At 63.7% G+C, this 18,961-nt stretch overlaps 1 protein-coding gene across 1 annotated transcript in view; it reads right to left on the minus strand.

Annotated features, from left to right (window-relative positions):
- The window catches only part of Osbpl5 (oxysterol binding protein like 5), a 55,341-nt gene extending 36,752 nt beyond the window's left edge, over positions 1 to 18,589 (minus strand). The window contains exon 1 of the mRNA XM_047517468.1: positions 18,452 to 18,589. The gene's annotated coding sequence lies outside the window, so the exon portion shown is untranslated. The remainder of the gene's footprint in view (positions 1 to 18,451) is intronic.
- Positions 18,590 to 18,961: the final 372 nt, after the last annotated feature.

The following is an 18,961-nucleotide window of genomic DNA, read 5'->3' on the forward strand; positions in this document are numbered from 1 at the left end:
GGCTGAGGCCTCAGTGGGAGGGAGGGAGGATTCTGGTGGCGCCCCAGCCTGCTGGGCCAGCCTTACATCTCGGGAAGGGGCAGTCCCCAGGCAGGCTCCGGGGTGGTGCCACCGAGGCGCAGGGCCACCCAGGAGTGGACCACAGCTTTCCGGTGTCTCTCGGGAGCTTGACCGCTGTGGGCCCAGGCAGGGTGGGGCTCGTGAAGCAGGAGGCGGCCCAGCCCAGGACACCACCCGGGGGTGCGGCCCAGCATGGGGGCCAGGAAAGCCGGCAGGTCCTTTCCTCCCAGGCCCCAGGCACAGGGAGAGAGGGCGCTGGGCGGGCGGGGCCTTCAGCACACTGAGCCTGGTCTCAGGCCTCCCCAGGGAGAAAGGACACTGAGGACCTGGGAAGCCAGGGCCCCCAGGCTGGCGGTGGGCGGGGGCCTTCCCCTCTGTCCTTGGCCTCTGTCAGCCTGGCTGGCCATGGAGCCTTGTTTCTGAGCCCAGAGAGGACACCTACTGCCCACAGCTCCTCGGGACCAGGGGCACTGGGCAGGCCAACATGCCCAGGGTCTGTGGCACCCTGGGGCCATGCCCAGCGCCTGGGGGCTGAGGTGAAGGGCCTCCCTGCCTCCCCCACTCTACCCGCAAGGTCGGGTCACACTGCAGAGCAGGCAGAGCCTGGCCCGAGGGCCCTGGCAGCACTGGTGGCCCCTCCCCCAGCTAAGGAAAGGCCCAAGAAGGGACGTGAGGCCAACCGCAAACCTGGGTCCAAACTACTGCCACGCGCCAGCCACATGAGCACTTGCCCCTGCAGGCCACCTAATCCTGTCTAATGGCAGGGGGCGCTGAGGTACAGAGAGGGCAAGCAACCCACCCAAGGAGACCCAGCTGCTGCGTGGGGGAGGTGGGACTTGCACCTGGGCTGCCTGGCTTCACGTGGTATCTTGGTTAGTTTTGTGTCAACTTGACTGGGAACTGGGGATCCCAGATAGTTGGTTCAACATTACCCAGGTGTTCTGTGAGGGGGTTTTGGGACATATTTAATATCCATATCAGCAAACTGAGAACAGACGACTGCCCTCCCGAGGTGGTGGGCCATGCCCCAATCAGTCACAGGTCTGCCCAGAACAGGCAGGTCAGCCCTTCACCAACCTGGTGGGTGTTCCAGCCTGATGGCCCTGAATGGAGGCATCAGCTGTCCTAGGCCTCCTCTGCCCATGGCAGACGTGGGACTCAGGCCCAGTCTGTGAGCCAGTTCCCTACCTCACCTCTCTGCGCACCCTGCCTTCCTGTTCTGAGGCCTACCACCTGGCCGCTGCGCTGGCCTCCCTCCTTGTGTCAGACAGGGCCCACTGGAGCAGGAGGTGGCGGGGCAGCTGGGCTGCTGGGGGCAGAACCTCTCCCCCACCTCTGAGCCTCAGTGTCTTCCTCTGTGCCGGAGGGAAGAGCCATCCCGGGAAGGGTTGTTAACTACTGTTAGTTACTCTGAGCACCGGCCCCTCGGCAATGAGCCGGCCTTGGGCGCAGCCATGCCCAGGTCCTGGAGGGCTGGAATCAGCCGTCCCTCCTGGGAGCCGCCCACAGGGACGCAGGAGTCCCGTGCAATGAGGCTGAGAGGTGGACTCCAGATGGACCCAGGAAGACGAGAGTGGCCTTGCCCACAGTTCTGCAGACCAGACGGCCCCAGTCAAATGTCCACTTGCGGCCCTGGCAGGACCAGGGCGCGGGGCTGGGGGCACCAGTGCTAATCATGCTCCCGTCTCATTCCAGACCCAGCCCCCGACTCCGTCCAGGTGAGGCTGTCCCAGTGTCCCCTCCGTCCCCCTCCAGGTCCTTTCTGGAGCTGACTTGCAACCTGGTGTCAATGTGCCCACCTGGACAACTGAGCAGAGACTAAAAACAAGCGAACCCAAACCCAGAGCCCAGCGCTTGGGGCACGTGGGAGGAGCCCCCGCAGCCCACGGGCCTGCAGTTCACGCCCAGCTGGCTCCGGGTCCGCACCATGGCACCCTGACCTGGCTGGGTCAGGACGAAGCAGCCTCTCCAGCACCCCCGAATTTCTCCTCTCCAGGAAAGAGGGTTCTAGATCTGGGGGGCAGAGGCCCCAGCCCCAGCCCCACCCTAAATGGCAGAGATCTAGGGTTGTCCCAGGGTTGTCCCTGCACCAAGAACTTGGTGGTGGAGGCTGAGCTGAGACTCTTGCTGAAACCTCTCTTGGACAGGTGCTTTCTGCTCACCTGAGCTCACCTGGGGTTCCCCTGGGGCCCAGCTGCCTTCATGCAAATCTGCGTGGAGGAGGACAGGCCCCAGACCCCTTCCTGCCCTGGAATGGCCTCATGGTTGCACTTGGAGTGGGACTTCCCGAAGGGCCGGACCATTCTCAGGCAGCACCAGGTGGACGTGGAAAGGGGTGACCCAGTCGACGTCGGGGTGAATCCTATAAACCGAAGCTCTCTGCTTGCTTCCTGTCTTTGCCACATTCAGACTCACAGACCAACTGCTCTCTGCCCAGTGTTTGGGCTGTCCTCTGCACTGGGTGCCCTTGCTCAGGGAGTTGGCAGGTGTGGGCAGGCCAAGCGTCCCTCCCCTTCCTCCCTGCTCCCCTCCCTGTCCAGGGGCTTTTTTGAGAGCAAAAGACCCCAAGAGTCCAAGCGTCTCTTCCTGCTGTCTCTCCAGCACAGATGCAGTAACTGAGATGCCAGGGGAGCAGAGTCGCCCGGGGTGAAGTGGAGGGCAGGGAGGGAGGGAGGCCATGCCAGTCCCAGCACACCGATCCCTGGAGGGCTGCACCCGCCCAGAGACACTTGCTGGGCTTGGGTCTGTATGGCTGGGAGGCCCCACCTCCTGCCCCATGGCCTCCCATCCCCCTCGGCCCCCTCCCCACTCACTGCTCAGTGTCCCGGATCAGACTGCACCCAGGGAAATGGAGGCACAGGGGAAAGTGAAAAATTCCATCCCAAGCCCAGAGGCCGCAGTGCTCACTAGGAACCAACCCGTTCCTGGCCCTGGGCGACCCTCTTCCTCCAGCTGGTCACATCAGGTGCCCTACCCGAGGCCAGCAGGGTGAGCGTGGGTGATCCCGACAGGGCCTTACTCCCACACTGAGGAGCACTGTGAGGATGAGGGTCGCCCCTCACCCACATCCCGGGCCCTGCGCACAGTGGGAGGATGCCCCTCACCCACACCCCGGGCCCTGCGCACAGTGGGAGGACGCCCCTCACCTGGGCCCCAGGCCCTGCGCACACTGGCTCGGACCTGGCTTGGTCCAGCACGAGGAACACCATGAGCACCCACTGAGTGCTATTTGCGGAACTCCCTCCTGACCAGGCTCTGGCCGGTCTCCATCTTAGCTGCAGAGGAGGCACCACCTGGACGCTCTCTGCTGAAGCTGACGGGGTCTCACAGGGCCCAGGCCCCACCCCCCCGTGACCTCTGGCACATGGCCATGTTCACCACTGACCATCCGGACAGGGACAGCAGCTGGGGTTGAGCAGGAGAGAGGTGACAGGTGTGTGCAAGTGCCAACCCCTGGGCCTACCTGGAGATGGCCAGCTGTGACAGCCCAGGTGACCCATCGGGCTCAGGTGGCTCAGAGCTGTGGCCTGGGCCCTCCCTGTGCTGGGGAGCTGACTCTGTCAGAAGTCATCGTGCACCTGCCAGCAGGCGAGGCCAGGCCACCAACTGCACTTCCTTGTCCCCTGCCACCTGTGGGGCCTGGAAGGTGACAGGCCCTCAAGGGGGCAGTGACGACACCCAGCCCCTCTGCTCGCTGGACCCTCTAAGCCACTGCCTCAACCTGGGGCGACCCCAGAGTAGGCCCTGGGCTGCCTGCAGAGCCACACGCCCAAGCTGGCCTGCTCCTGCCAGGCTGAGGGCCTACCGTCCAACGCCCTGCAGAGCCTCCCTTGCTGGGTTTTCTCTTGGCCTCTCCCTGCTGGGCTAAGCCCCTGGGCCTGACCCCAGCCCAGGGTGCCACCTGGCTTGCCCTGGCAGGGGTGCTGTGGTCTGGACCCGGACGTCCCTGAAGGCCTGTGTATTGGTGGCACTGTTGGGAGGCGGTGCAGCCTGTGGGACGTGGGGCCTGATGGGAGGTGCCTGGCCCTAGGGGCATGCTCATGGGGGACGAGGGGACAGGAGGGGCGGCCCTGTGGGCTGCATTTCCTCCCCGGGGCAGCCGTAGCAGATGACCACAGACCAGGTGGCTTACGACGACACCATGTTGTTCCCTCATGCCGGAGGCCCGCGACCCAAGATCACGGCCTCAGTGTGGACACTCCCTCCAAAGACTCCAGGCATCCCTGGGTGTGGCCACATCTGGGACCACTGTGTGTCTCTGCCTCAACCTCTTTCCTTCCTGTGTAAGTCCTGGATTTAGAGTCCACCCAGAGAGCCTGTGAGATCCAGGTGGTCTCACACCAAGATCCGTAGTCACAACTGCAAAGACGGGGACCGCCTTCTCCTGCAGACCCCGGTGCTCACCCATTAGCCGACCAGCCAGGGGTTCCCCCAGAGGCCCCTCCTGTCCACTTGGGGGGGCTGCCTTCTTGAGGATATTCCGCAGACCTGAACACTCAGACCCAGAGGGCCCGCCGGGCATTTGGAGCAGAGTGTGTGTTTATGGATGAGAAGGCGGAGGTTGGCCTGTGGGGGTCTGTGGTGGCCATGCTGGGAGCAGAACCAGGGCCTGCTGACCTTCTGGACATTCCAAAGGATGCCTGGTGTTCCATCTGATCACTGGGCGGTCACAGGGGAAGGCAGTGCCTGTAAACTCACCCTGGGGCCAGCAGGCTGATGCCCTCTGAGCACGGTGAGCAGGGGCAGCTCCTGCAAGGACAGCTTCCTGTCAAGGGAACCACCCACCTCACCCAGCTCAGGCCAGGACACAGTGGCCTCAGCTCCAGCAGCCCAGAGGACCTGGCCATCACTTCTACCTGACACGCCCATCCCAGATGCTGGGAGTGCAGGAGGCCGCTGTCCCACAGCCCTTGGGAGCTCCCAGGTTGCGTGGGTGCAGTGGTCAGGCCCACTGCCATCTCACTGCCACCTGCCGTGTCAGCCCTGGGGAAGGGTTCTTTCCTGCAGGAACCACCCCCAGAGTTTGCTTGGAGGAGGTCGGGGAGAAAGGGACCTTGCGAGTGATTCCTCTGCTGAACATGAGGGATCCCAGAGAGCATGCGGGTGGGGAGTCGTGCCTGAGCAGACGCAGGGCCTAGGCACGGTGGCCACTCTGTCCGTGGAATAGCTGCTGGACCCAGGACTGCCTATGTGGGAGCTGCGGCCTTGTCCCTCTTAGTCTGGGTTTCCACTGCACTTTTAGCAGGGCCGGAGAGCTGCTTCTGGACCCTGGGGACTTTGGGGCTGGGGAGAAGGCAGCCGGAGCCAGGCCCTAGGGGCTGAGTGAGCCTGTGTAAGTCCTGCTCTAGGAAGTTGGCGGAGAAGCAGGAGGCAGGGGCTCAGCAGCCAGGAGCCCGCTGCGGCAGAGGCACGCACCTGTGCCCCAGGCCCTGCTGGCAGCCAGCAGACAGGAGCCTGCTGAGGGCAGAGGGGCACTGCAGCTGCCGTGGTGCCACAGCCCCACCCTCAGGCCCTTCAGGGTGGCCCTGACTGTCCCCAAAGCCCGGCTCAGTCACCCCGCAGCCTGGCTTCCGTTTTCCCAAAGGTGAAACCCAGGACTGGCTCGATTCTTTGATGTAGCTTCAAAGTGAGCAGAAAGAACAGGGATCCTACGTGGTGGCTTTCACAGGGACCACGCACGTGTCCCTGCTATGTGACTCACCCTGTCCTGAGGGGCCAGGCTGGGCATGCTTCTGGCCGGCTAAGCCTCAGTGGCCTCAGTATGGCTGAGGTCTCAGGGTGGGCCACCTCCGCAGTGCTGGGGTCTGCCTGGCCTTGTCGGAGGGCTGGGCTGGGCAGGGGTCTCCAGGGCACAGGTAGACCCTGGCAGGCCCAGGGGGAGGGGTGCTCAGCTAAGCGCCTGGAGTGGGTGCATCTCTCACCCTGTGCCCCAGAGGGCCTGGCGCAGGGTTGGGCATGGCCCCTGCCCCTGCTGGGCAGCCTGACTTGACCTCGAGCCACCGAAGCCAGACAAGGTACAAGGACAGCTGTGGGCTGCTCTCCTGCGCCCAGGGTCAGCCTGGACGCCGTGCTGTGTGCACATGACCCTGAGCTGGCCAGCTGGAAGGTGGGCGGCAGAGGCCTCCCCGGAGTGCCACTGGGGAACAGAAATCGGACGTCAAGTGCACACGTGTCCTCTGAGCCGCCAATCTAGCCTCTGGACGCGTGCACCAAGTCCCGTGGGAAGGGAGGCACACAGGTCGCCTTTGCAGGGACAGTGTCCTCAGGTGGAGGGCCACCAGCATGGCCACGGGAGGGTGGAGGGTCTGGGGAAGGCGGGCGGATGTTGGCGTGGATCCCGACGGACGTACCCAGCAGAGCCATCGGCAAGCCCACATGGGTAGGAGGTGAGGGGACCAGGACAGTGGGGGACGAGAGGAGCCGTGGCCCCAGGGTGGAGCCGGGAGAGGCCGGGGTCCCTCTGCATGAACCAACCTACCCTTTCCCCACCCAGGGGACCGCAGCCTGTACTCCCACCGTCGCCACCCTCACCAGCTGCTGTCCAGCTCCCAGGCTCCCCAGGACTGGACTTCCCAGGGGAGGCCAGGAACATGGCAGAGTTGGGGTCCTGGGGGCACCCATGGGAGACACTTCCTCCTGGTACCCTACCTGTGGGGTCCTGGAGAATGCTCAGGTGGGACAGGAGGTGGCCGCGGCCACCCCTCCCTGTCTCTCGTCCCCAGCATTCTGCTTAATCCTCCCTGGCCCAGGGGACGTGCTCCAACCTGAGCAGCGGGTCCTGTGAGGGGCAGCAGCAGCCCCGTCCGCTGCGCTGTGGGTGTTCATGGCCCCGCCAGGCCCTCCTTACACCCTGTCTCATTCAGGCTCAGGCTGTGGGAGGCGGCGGGTCCACGGGACACCCATCTTACAGACCCAGGACAGAGCCCCACACTGCCCAGGCTGACCGCAGGGTCTCCAGGGCCCTGGCCTGCTCAGGTTTCAGTGGTGTCCCCAAGTCCAAGTCTACAGAGCACCCCTTCCCTCTGCCAGGTCCGGCTCTCAGTTCACCTCCCTGGGAGTCGCAGCTCTTGACCCGGTGACCTAGTGGCCCCTCGCGGGTGTAGACGGGTGAGGTGCATCCCCCCAAAAGATAAGCCCCAGCCCCGGGGCCTGTGGCAGTGGCCGTCTTCAGTTTTACTTTTATTTCTGGTGATGCTAGGGACGGACCCCAGGCAGAGGCTGCAGCAGCGTGCGGCTGTCCCCAGGAAAGGGGTCTTTGCAGATGGAACTGAGCCAAGCGAGGAGACACTGGTCTAAGGTGGCCCTGACCCAATAACTGGGGTCCTTATAAGAGAGAGATGACGCGGGAGAGAGTGACGTGAACCTGTGGCAGAGACCGGAGAGCCTTGGCCACAGGCCCGGGTCACCTGGAGCCCCTGGAGCTGGAGGAAGCAGCAGAACCCTCTCCCTGGAGGGCCCGGCCCTGACACACCTGGATCTCAGACGTCCTGGCTGTGTGAGGGGACCATTCCCACTGCCCTGAGCACACGGGTGGCCATTTGTCACAGCAGCCCAGGACACAGAGACACCAGGCCAGAGCTGGCGGGAGAAGGGCCTGACGCAGAGGGGACATCCCTCGCCAGCCCTCAGGACGTGGGATGCAGTCCCACCGACGAGGCTGCAGTGCCACCCTCCAAGCTGCCCCATCAAGCCCACCCGGCCGTGCCGCTCAGCCCAGCCACGCCCTGTGCTCTGGTCACCCATCCTGTCCCACTCGGAAAAGCCAGGGGCTCAAGGTGGAGCCTTCCCCGTAAAACTCGCTCTCACACCTCCCAGATGCCCCTGCTGAACACGTCACCCAGTGTGCAGCCATAGGGGACACCAGAGGAAGGTCGCGATGCGGCAGGTGCCAGTCTGTCCCCTGGGAGGGTCTCCAGGCAACACAGTGACGTGGGCTGGGTACCTGGGCAGCCCCAAGTGGGGTCACCTTCTCCCAGGCCCCATGTGCAGGGTCTCTGGCCTGGAGAGCTGCCCTCCCCTCTGCTGCCCCGAGCCAGACGGGACATGTGCATGTCACCTGTGCCTCCCGATGACATGATGCTCAGGGCAGCCTCAGCAGACTGTCTGGTGAGACCGAGGCCCTGGGATGCTCTCTCTAGCTCCTGCCCACGTGAAGGGACGGCAGCCATCTCCTGTGCCTGGGGCTACTCCTGTCTCCTGCAGAGGCGGGCGGCCTCCGCCGTGCCCGCAGCAGAGGAGATGCTCCAGCAGGGCTGCCCCGCAGACCCCCAGCCAGACCCCGCGCTCCTCGACTCAGCCCCGCAGACCAGCTGCACTCAGGTCTGGTGCTCGCTGGGCTCGTTTCCACTGCGACCTGCTATTTACCACAGGTGGTGCTAATCTGCACCTTTGGCCATGACTTGAAGCTCCTTGAGATAAAAAGCACAGGATGGAAGAAGGAAGCGAACCACAGAACCACAGCCAGGCTCGCCAAGGGCCCAGCAGGCACCGGGAGCTGCTAAGGGGATGGCCCTGTGGCCCACTGCACGCCAACTGCCAGGCCAAGTCGCCGAGCCTGGGCAAGCAGGTCTCGGTCACGGCTCTGCAGGCCCCTCAGACTGCAGGCTGCCCAGGTGGTGAGACCCCTCTGTCCCTTTTCCTGGTGGTCTCACAGCCCCGTGCCTTCCGGGGCCTGCCTGCATCCCGCCAGCTGAAACCTCCCTCTTTCAAATCTCTTACCAGGTCCCATGCCCTCCCTCTGCAGCACCGCTGCCTGGGCAGGGCACAAGGCCTCTAAGCCCTGGTCCCACACCTGGAAATGGCAGGTGCCGGCTTGCCCTGTGGGCCCACAGCTGTGCCGGGAGCCGCCAGGGCAGCCCGAGTGCCTAACACATGTCATCCACAGCCACAGGGTAAATGCTGGGTTTTCATCAAGAATGCAGAACTCAGTGGTGAACACAGGAAAGAGAAGAGGCCTAAGCAGCCAAAGTAAATGTGGAACACCTCCCTTTGTGGCCTTGCTGCCCACTGACCCTCCCTGGGCCTCCGTGCCCACTCACTCCTGGTGTGCATACGCTTCAGTTAGGCTTAAGGTTGCTGACGGCTGTCACGTCACAGACTTGGAATGACTCCCCTGGGCGTGGAAAGGCCCGTCAAACATCTGGTTCTTAGTGGAGCTGGCTGGCTTGTCTGGGGAAGGATCCTGGCCCAAAGAAGCGGCTCGTAAGGCCTGTGCTCCTGGGGGCCATTCCAGTTCCACCAGACCAGGCAGGGCCTGGGCTCCTCAGACCAAGACGCCAGCGCCCTCACAGGCAGGGCTGAGTCCCGGCAATAATGAATGGCCGCTGCTGGGGACAGGCGCCTACCAGAGACAAACAGCAGGAGCTCCTCGAACATTCGGGATCACAAATAAACCAAAAAGCCACCATGGTGTAAAAATAACGAATGGTGTGTGTATGTGTGTGTTGGGGGAAGTCGGCCTTTCACCGAACTGCAATCTAAACCAACCATAGGCACAGGCTGCTGGGGTCACAGTCCCAAGCCAGGAGACCTCCCGAGGGACCTGGGTGGCCAGGCCTCCAGGGTGGACCAATGTCCACCAGGGCTCTTCAGAAAAGACCTCCACTTTTCTTTTTGCTGTGAGGGACCCTCAGCAGGGCCGAAGGAGAGGCTCCACGGTGAAGCCGGATGAAGCAGGTCCCAGCTGGGGCTCCGGCTCCCTCTCCACCTGCAGGGCTCTCCACAGTGCTCATGTGGCATCCGGGGTGCCGCAGGGGCTCCCGGTACCTACACCTCCTGGCCCACGGGCACCGAGGGGCACCCGGAGGGTCTGCAGATGGCGCTTGGTGAGGAAGGGACAGGGAAGTCCCCAGGCCCCTCACTCCACAGCACAGGGTGGGAGGTCCAGCCTCAGGGGCAGGGGCGGCGCCTGAAAGGCCGTGACCTGGAGACCAAAGGCAGCCTGGGGTGTCCCCTCCACCACCCACCTGCGAGGAAAGGCTTGCGGAAAGCCCTCCAGCAGGGAGCTGGCCAGGCGCAGCAGACGGCCAAGCTGATGGGGCACTAACGTGCCCCGGCCCTGCCCAGCCTGCAGATCCTGGCTGCCGGGACAGAGAGGACAATCCTGAGGTGGGAATGGCAGCAGGTGGGTGTGGTGGCCCTGCACATGCAGGACGACCCGAGTGAAGACTCTGCTTGCCCTGGGAAGGCCCTGCTTGCCAAGGTCCAGAGCACAGCGGGGCTGCAGACTCCGCCCCGGGCCGGCTGGGCCAGGCACCAAACAGCGAAGACTGGAAGGTGGGGTCAGAACACTTTCGGGCACTCCTGGGTAGGACAGGCTCTGATCAAGATACAGGGGCCACGCAACGCATCCCGGCTACCTAGAGCCGCTGTGAGACCCCCCCAGGCCCCTCAGCCAGAGCCCCTCCTCGACCTGTGGGCCTTAGGGTCAGGCCTACTACTGGGTCTTTTATTAACAAAATGTGCGGGTCACTGAGCAAGACCTTTGGGGGACACCAGCAAACATCTTCGGCTCAGCTCCCTGAAGGCCTGTTCTGAAGGCAGAGGAGGAGGGGACGAGACAGCCTGGGGACTCCTCAGTGGGCCCCAAAGGCCAGGAGAGTCAGGGGTGGGCCCCAGAGGAACCTGGCTGCAACGGGCACCTGTTGGGCCCATTTCCTGGGCCCAGGTTCCGGTGAAGCTCTGTACTTGCCCCAGGAGCCTGACCACAGAACTGGCTCCAGAAACGGAATGGAAGCAAGTCCAGCATCTTCTAGGGATGGGGATGGACCGAGGGTACAGGAAGCAAGGAAGGCCTCCTAACTGCTCTGGCAGAAGCTAGAGGCGGCTGTGGGCCACTGCTCGCAGCTTCCCTGGCCCCGTGAAATGACGGGCTCAAGGAGGGACGTGAGGAGCGACAACTGCTGCTGCAACTGTGGACTCACCCACCTGCAGAGGGAAGCGTGAGCCCACGCCTGGGCGGCACGTGGAAAGCGGGCGGCTCCCCGGAGGCCGGGCACAGGGCCGCTGCAGCCTCAGCGAGGCAAGGCCGGTCCTGTGTCTAAGTCTCACAATGTTTCACTTCTGATCAAAGCTTCCCATCACGAGCGCACGCCACCTCCGGAGCTGGGTGCCCGGGCCACCTCCACACACCCACGCAGGCCTGGCTCTTGCCAAGTCCTCGAAGCACCCCAGGAGGCTGGCACTGCAGAGGCCCACGTCACAGAGGAGGAAACCAAGGCCCAGAACTTAAGGGATTTGCCCAGGGCCACGCGGGTGGGGACGGCGCCCGGCTCACTGATCGTCCATGTCCTTCCCCATGACAGTCTCCTGAGGTCAGACGCTCGCTCCGCTCACTCCACCTGGCACAGGTGGCGGTGTGGCACACTGCACCGGCGTTTGCAGCCCAGCACAAGTGGCTCCACGGCCAATGACCCAGCGAGCCACTCCTCTACAAAGCAAGATGACCAAGGCCAGCTAGCAGAAGCCGCGGCTTGTCAACCTGCACAAGAAGAAAACAGGTGCCCTCCTGCACTAGACAGGAGCCACTTGGCTGGGGCCCAGCGGAAGGAGGCTGGCGAGCAGCCAGGAGACCCTGGCCACTAGGGGAGGGGAAGGGGCTGCGCAGGGTGAGGTCGGACTCGAGCAGGCTCACCCTGAACAGAGGTAGCAGTCCAGGAGCCCCCTGGGAGGCAGGCCACGGCCTGGTGCCAAGTTCCCTAGTATTCACTGCACACCCGGCAGTGCCAGGGGCCCTGCGGACATGGAGTCAGTGCCCTGATGGAGACGGGAGAGGCTTTCCAGGCCCAGGAAGGCATCTGCAAACTCAGGTGTGGGTGGTAGGGAGCCCCGGCCGGCTGGCCCTCTGCTCCAGCTGGCTCAGCCGTGAGCCTGGGTGGCCCAAGTCACGTCAGGGTGAGTCCCCAGCAGTCCTGGAGAGCAGGGGTGAGGGTGGGCACGCCCCTGCTTGGGGGAGATTGGTGCACCACCCGCTCTGGCCAGGTGGCACTGGCTGAGGGCAGGTGGCCACCACGAGGAGGACCCAGGCGGCTAAAGCCAGCTGGGGTGCCTGGGAGGCGAGGGCAGTGAGGGTGGGGTCCCCAGGAGCTGGCACCACACGTGCCTGGACCACGGCAGCCATTAGTCCCTCAGGGGTGTTCATCAGGGACACCTAGGAGCCTCCACAAGTGCTCGCCCACCTGTCCTGTAAGGACGACGGGGCCACTTGAACAGGACCTGCCACCAGGCCCTGTCCCCACGTGGCCCGGCCCTAGGTTGCACACGGGCGTGACGCCTTACACTTCCAGCTCGAGGCCTCGTCTTCACACCTCAAATGCTCCCAGCCCGTGTGGCCAGGCATCCTCTGTCCTCCAAGCAGCCCTGCCCTTCGGGGACCCGCCATCCCACACACTGCTATTCAGAGGCAGAATCTAGGCCTCGCAGCAGTGGGGGGCCACACGCCCCCGCGGGAGTCAGGCCGGAAGTGGAAACGCTGCGGGGTGCTTCTTCCTCTGCCTCAGAGATCAGAGGACCCACGGGGCACAGGCAAAGGGCTGGCTGCCATGGTGGGGCTGCTTTCAGCAGCTGACCCTTCCTTTCCTTTCTGCTCCCAGGACTGCAGGGGAGCAGGGCTGGTCAGGTGGCAGAGTGGGGCAGTGGTTCCAGCCGCCAGTCATCTGTTGCCCCGGGATCTACATGGGAAGGTCACGGGTGCAGCAGCCGAAGGCACACACCCAGGACACGGGTTCTCAGAGCCAGAGGGAAGGAGGGAGGGAGGCAAGACCCCAGCCCCTCGGTTTCGCAGCTTTCCAACTTTTGGTTGTGTTCTCGGGGCCCCTCCCTCTCCCCTCAAATGGGAGCCGGGCAGACCGTGAGCCTGGGCTGGCCTTGCTCTCAACAGCACCAGCCTGGGTTGCGCTGGGCAGCCCGAGGGGGTTGCAGAAAGGAGCACAGAGTGGAAGGGGCGGGGCACCAGGCTCTGCGGGCCAGGTTTCACCCAGGAGACGGCAATGGGCAGCAGGGCCTGGGAGTTCTGGGGGCTCTGCGGGCCCTGGCTCCACATGGGCCCACCTTGGAGCTCGAGCTAGCCCTAGCACACCTGCCCCCAGCCCCTGGCCTGGTCCCTGACCACCAAGGGGCTGGCTGTTCGGGAGGGTGGGAGGGGGCAGCCCCCCTTTCTGGATCTCTGGACCTGCTCCACTTGGGGACACGTTACAATCCCAACTCTACAGGTGACGACACGTAGGTTCGAGACCAGGTCCAGGTAACCACTTCCCACAGACTGGCTCCCTGCATAGCTCAGGGCTCACCCTCAGAGGAGGTAGCTCAGGACAGCCAGGGGTAGGCCAGGGTGGGGGCACATGGCCCATTCCTGGAGGGGACCCCAGGTCCCTGGTGCTGAGTCAGGGCAGCGAGGTGGCTGCTCTGCTCTGGCTTCCCTTGCCACTCCACCAGGCACCAACCCAATTGCAGGAGATAGAGAGATGCCTTGTCCAGGCCTCTCTCCAGGGCCTAGGGTGTGGGTCCAGGAGAGGCTGGCCAGGGCCTGAGCCACGGATGTGTCAGGTTGGTGGACTGGAAGACCTGGAGACAGTCAGGGCTCTTCACCCAGGCGCTGGCCAGCCAAGCCTCCCTTCCTGCCTGTGACGTCAGGCTCAGAGCCAGCCTGCAGAGTTCCAAGCCATCCATGTGCCGCCACCACCACCCTGAGAGCCCCAGGCAAGGGTTTCCGAGCTCCTTGGTTGTGTTCCTGGGCCACCCCCACCTGCCATCCCCTGGCCCTCCCTGGGTGCAGAACCCCACGTGGACCCTCCCTCCACCTCCCCAACCCTCCTCTTCTGAACTTGGTGTGTCCCAGGCTGTCCTACCGGGGCTGGATGGCTTCCTGACGCCGCCAGGGGTGAAATTCACCCTCTAAACTGGAAATTGAGTCTTCTTACCCCTTTTCTGCACCCACCGGTCAGCCCCCAGGGCTCCCCACCCGCTGGCCTCCTAGGGAAGCTGGTCACTGACCTATGGCAGGAAGGAGGGGTGCTTCGACAGGAGCCACCTGCAACAGGCAGCCTGCTCCCCTGCTTAAGAACCCCAACTCCTGGCGCTGCATTCGCCCCAATAGAAATTCCATGCCATGGACCCAAAGACTGTGCCCTGTAATCAATGCTGTCATATCTACCCCAATAGTTGAGCATGGAAATTCCCGCTGGAGCCACAAGGCCCCCTACCATCCTGCTCCACTTCCCCCCAACCTTCCCCCAACCCCCATGTGCCATATTCACCCCAAGAGATGGCACAGCAGTCCCGCAACCCTCCATGTGGGCCACACATGCTCCCCCATGCTGGGTGAGGGGGACCACTGAGAGTGGGTTCCTCGTGAGCCAGCCAGTAAGGGAGGGGACAAAGGCGTGGGCCACCAAGTGCCCTCAGTGCTACTTGCTAGGTCCCAGAGGCTGGGTTCTCCCTGCTCAGGAGCCCTGGGGCCTGGCTGGTCCCTCCCTTGGCTGTACTGGGCAGGGGGGTGGGGTTCTGCTTACCCCTGGGATGAGCTTCTGCCCCCACAGCTGTGGGCCCCCACCAGCTTTCCAGAGTCCCTACTCGGTCACAGGGTGGCCTGGCCAGCAGCCTGTGGGCGAGGTTCCCCAAACCCCCCTCTGCATTTCTCACTTAGACTTTATGAACAGATGGTGCCTTGGTTTCCCCTTCAGTTTGTGGCTTCATGTCTGCCAGGGTCAGGGCGGGAGCTGAGCAGCTTGGTGCACCTGCTGCATGCACCCCACCTAACGGGCGTCCTTTGGGATCAGACTATGCCGCAGGCCCCATGAAATTCAGAAATGACCAAATGGGAAGGCCTCCATCCTAGGAAGGAGGAAATAGAGCTGCGGTCTCCTACTTCCTGAAGCTGGTGGACCTGGGAGGCAGGTGGGGGGGCGAGGTGGGGGCTGGTTGCAGTCTAGGCCTCTCCCTCACATGGAGCTCCATGTGGACAGGGAGCACCTACTGTGTGCCAGGCCATGGGTACAGAGCCTGGAGCAGGCACACAGGCAACAGAGAATGACATCAGGTGACAGCACCCTCCATGGCCAGCTGACCCACCTGCTCTATATTAAGACATTCAATGACACAAATGAAAACCTGTGCTAACTTCAGATAAAGGCTAAAACAAACAATGACATGAGCTACTTTAGAACAGGGCGCTTCAGGACAGGAATGGTGTCTCAGACAAGTGACATCTGGGTTGAGACCTGAATTGGATGGAACCACATGTGCAGAGACCTGAGGAGCTGCAGCAGGGGCCCTTGGTAAGAAAAGCCATCTTGGGCTGGGCCCCTGTCCCTGTGAGTGCGGGTTGGGAGAGGAGGGGCATTTAGGTCTCGTGGGGCACGGACTCAGCCTGAGACCCACGGGAAACGGTGTAGGAAACTGAGGGGGCGAGTTACGTGATGTGGTTTATATTTTTAAAGACCATGTGGCTGCAGGCTAGAGGACCAGGTGGGCAGGAAGGGAGCGCTTGTAAGTGCTCCAGGCACGAGCCGGGCAGCTGGGAGGCAGGGAGGCTGGGCCCAGGGGCAAGAGGTTGAGTGAAGCATTTGCGCTCAGCCTGGGGGCTCTGAGATTTGGGTATTCTAGATCATTCTGTGTGGGTTTACAAGCCTCATGTCCTGAGCAGTAGGGACCTTCTCTTACTGTCTCAATGACCTGAATGACCTTGATAAGGCTGTGATGGCCAGGTCCATCCTAGCCTCTCAATGGTCACTGAGCCCCGCACGCCGCCCTCATAGGCCTGTGATCCCTGTGGCAGGGACTCCCTCTTCCGGGTCCCTGGAACAGCTCCGGCCTGACCCACGTCTTGGTCCTGCAACATTCCTCATCTTGGAGGGCAGGCTCTCCTGCTACCATAATGGACAAACAAGTCCAAGCTGGAGTCACTGTTTTGTCCCATAGGACCTCTCATCCCAAGCCTGGCCCTGGGGACGCAGCTGGGCCTGCCCCTCAGCTGGGACACCCACACAAGGCAACTCCGCACTCACGAACAGGCTGGCATGGCCAGGCTCCAACTCTATGATGCTAAGAGAAGGCCGCGACCAAGTCCGAATCCTCTGTGCTCCCCAGCCACACTGGGCCTTTCATATCTGCCCCTGCATCTCTCCAAATGAGCAGCAGGGCCACCCTGCAGTGCCCCACCACCTGCCAACCCTGAGCACTCCTGAGCAGCCCAGCGGCCTCACCCTTGGGATCTCAGTTCCTTTCCAGGAGCTGCAGGTTGAATACATCCTGAGACTACCGCCACCTGAGAGCAAGGCTCTTCCTGTATGGCAGCCTTGAACTGCCTGGGGACATCAGGGGGCAGAGGCACTGTCCTGCACCATGACACGTGACATGCTCACCTGGGCCTGCCATCCCTGAACCCAGGTCTGCACTGGACGGCTCCCTTCCGCCAGTTACCTGGCTCCTGCCAGCAGCACGCACCCCACACTCAGTCCCTCTGCAGTGCCGCGTCCCCTGTCCCTGCTCAGCACCGCAATCTCTCAGCTTCCTGGGAGGACCACCAGGTGTCTCAGCTGTGTCCCACACCCAGACTCCCTTGTCCCTAGAGAGGAAGGGGAATGGGGCGGGCTGCTATGGGCACACTCCCCAGACCCAGCTGCCAGAGACACACAACAGCTTTCAAACCACTGGCTGGGCACAGAGTCCTTCCGCCCTTCCCAGGCTCACACACGGGTCACCATGGGTGCTCAGAGGGCTGCCAGGAGGCCCAGGTTTGATGAGAGGAACTGACCCTGGATGTTCTCTGAATGGTGGACAGTTGGGTGGGGGGTGAGGCGTGACATTGAGCATCTGTAAAGCACCAAAAGTGGGGCTTTGAAGGACCCGGGGGACCTCTGGCCCACTCTGGGCTAGGCAGATCACCGGGCGCAGAGGAGCCCGATGACACCCAGGATTCACTGCTGCGTTCAACCGTGGTGCAGAGACAAGGCCCGGGGCTGCGGGTGGGAGCACCTGCACACAGCTTGTCACCTTCTAAAGCAGACTAGTCAGACACCAGGCACTCGCCTCCCTGGTACCCGGGGCTTGCTTTAAAGGGCCCACCACCCTGCCCCACGCACGTGCAGGCAGACAATGGATCTGCAGATCCAGAGCCTGAGGTCTGGAGGGGACCAGCCAGATGCCACTCCCTAGTTCCCAGGTCTCCGCTGACCTGCCTGCCACCTGCAAAGCCCCACCCCGCTCTTTCTGCTCCTCTCCAATCCTGTCACATTCAAGGGTGAACAGGGCCTGCATTAACAAGGAAGTGGGGGTGAAAATGTAGCAAAGACAGACGCTCTGCCCTTGTCCTCAGAGAGGCAGGCGTCTGCTCAGTCTGGGACCTGGATCCGCCCTGGTGCACAGACCCAAGAAGGTAATGTCCACCCCAAAGGCCATGACCCCTTCTCCAGGCCCTGATGCCCCTACTTCTGCCCCTGGGCCTGCAAAAGGATCTCTGCAGGGTAGCGGGCAAAGAGGCAGACACATAAATTGCACCTTAGGGAGACAAGAGGGTGGCAAGTTAGTAAGCCCCAGAGAGAAAAGGGAGGGAAAAGTGACCAGTGACTCCAAGAAGGCAGGCCCAGCTTTGCCCAAGGTGGGTGAAGGCAGAGAGGTGGAGAGGTCCGTCTGTCCCTGCAGAGGTAGGGAGGGGCAGGAGCACTGAAAACCCTAACTCCAGCCACTGGGGGCTGCTGGGGAGCCCAGACAGGACCTGCAGCTGGAGGAGCTGATGACCACCCCCCCTGCAGCTCCACCCTCCTCCCACCCGAATCCTCAAGTGCCCAAGAGGCCATGGGAGCCTCAGGCCCCACACAGTGTCTGCCCTGCTCCCTCCTTTTCTTTAGAGGCTCAGGGGCCTGGAGAGGAGGCTGTGGTGAGCACAGCCTAAGGCAGGGGTCCTGGTGGTGGCACACAGTCCAGGCAGCCCCTTGCTCTATGGACCCAGACACAGCCCCCAGGGAACCAAGCCTGGGGCTGGGATGCCACACACTTGGTCCCAGATCCTGGTTCGGGACACCTCCTGGTCGGTAGGGCTGCGCTGGGGATCCAGCCCCTCCGCCCCAGGGTCTGCGGCGGTCCAGCCATTCCCTGGCTGCCTTCCTCCCGCCCTCCTCTCGGCCCCTTTAAGCTCCGCCAAGTGGGGAACCAGGCTGGGCACGCCGGTCCCACAAGGGCCGCACCCGCCGCCGGGCACTCCTGCACCTCGCTCCCCGCCAGCGGGGCTCCCCGCGCGGGCGCCTGTCAGAGTCGCGGGCTGCGCCCGCCCTGGGGATCGCCAGGTCTGCGGCGCGGGGCCCGGACACCCCGGGCGGCCCGCGGGGTGCTCGGGCCTGCTCGGCGCCGCTCGGCCTTCCCGGCCCCGCCCGCCCCCGCCCGGCCGCCGCGCTCCTACCGTGCGGCGCTGCGCTCGGTGCTCCGGGCCGGGTCGGCCGGGCCGGGCGCGGGGGCTCAGCTGGCGGCGCGGCCCGGCTGCAGGAAATGCCAGAGGACTGATCCAACCGCGCGAGGCGGAGCGAGGGAGCGGCGCAGGGAGGAGGCGGGAGGGAGGGCGCGGCGGCCGCAAAACCCGGGCGGATCCGCGCTGGAGCGGCGCCCTGCGGACCCCGGCGCCCGCCCGCACCGCGCGAGGAGCGCTCGGCCTTTCCGCGCCCTTCCCGCGTGGTACTCCGGGCTCACGCGCACCTGCGAGGGTGGCGACAACGCGCCTAAGGTGGCCAGCGGCTTGGCGGGGTGGGTGGGTGGTGAGCCGGGTCAGTCTTGTGGGGGTCTCACGTTTAGGGACGCAGGAGAATGCCATGATCACAGATGCATGTGCACCCCAAGCCCACACTCGCCAGAGCTGTGGATTCCTCCTCTCCACTCCTGAGCCCAGATAACTGTCACCCCCACCAAAAACTCGAAG

The sequence above is a fragment of the Sciurus carolinensis genome, chromosome 11, assembly GCF_902686445.1.
Source record: "Sciurus carolinensis chromosome 11, mSciCar1.2, whole genome shotgun sequence".
Classification (NCBI taxonomy): Eukaryota; Metazoa; Chordata; class Mammalia; order Rodentia; family Sciuridae; genus Sciurus; species Sciurus carolinensis.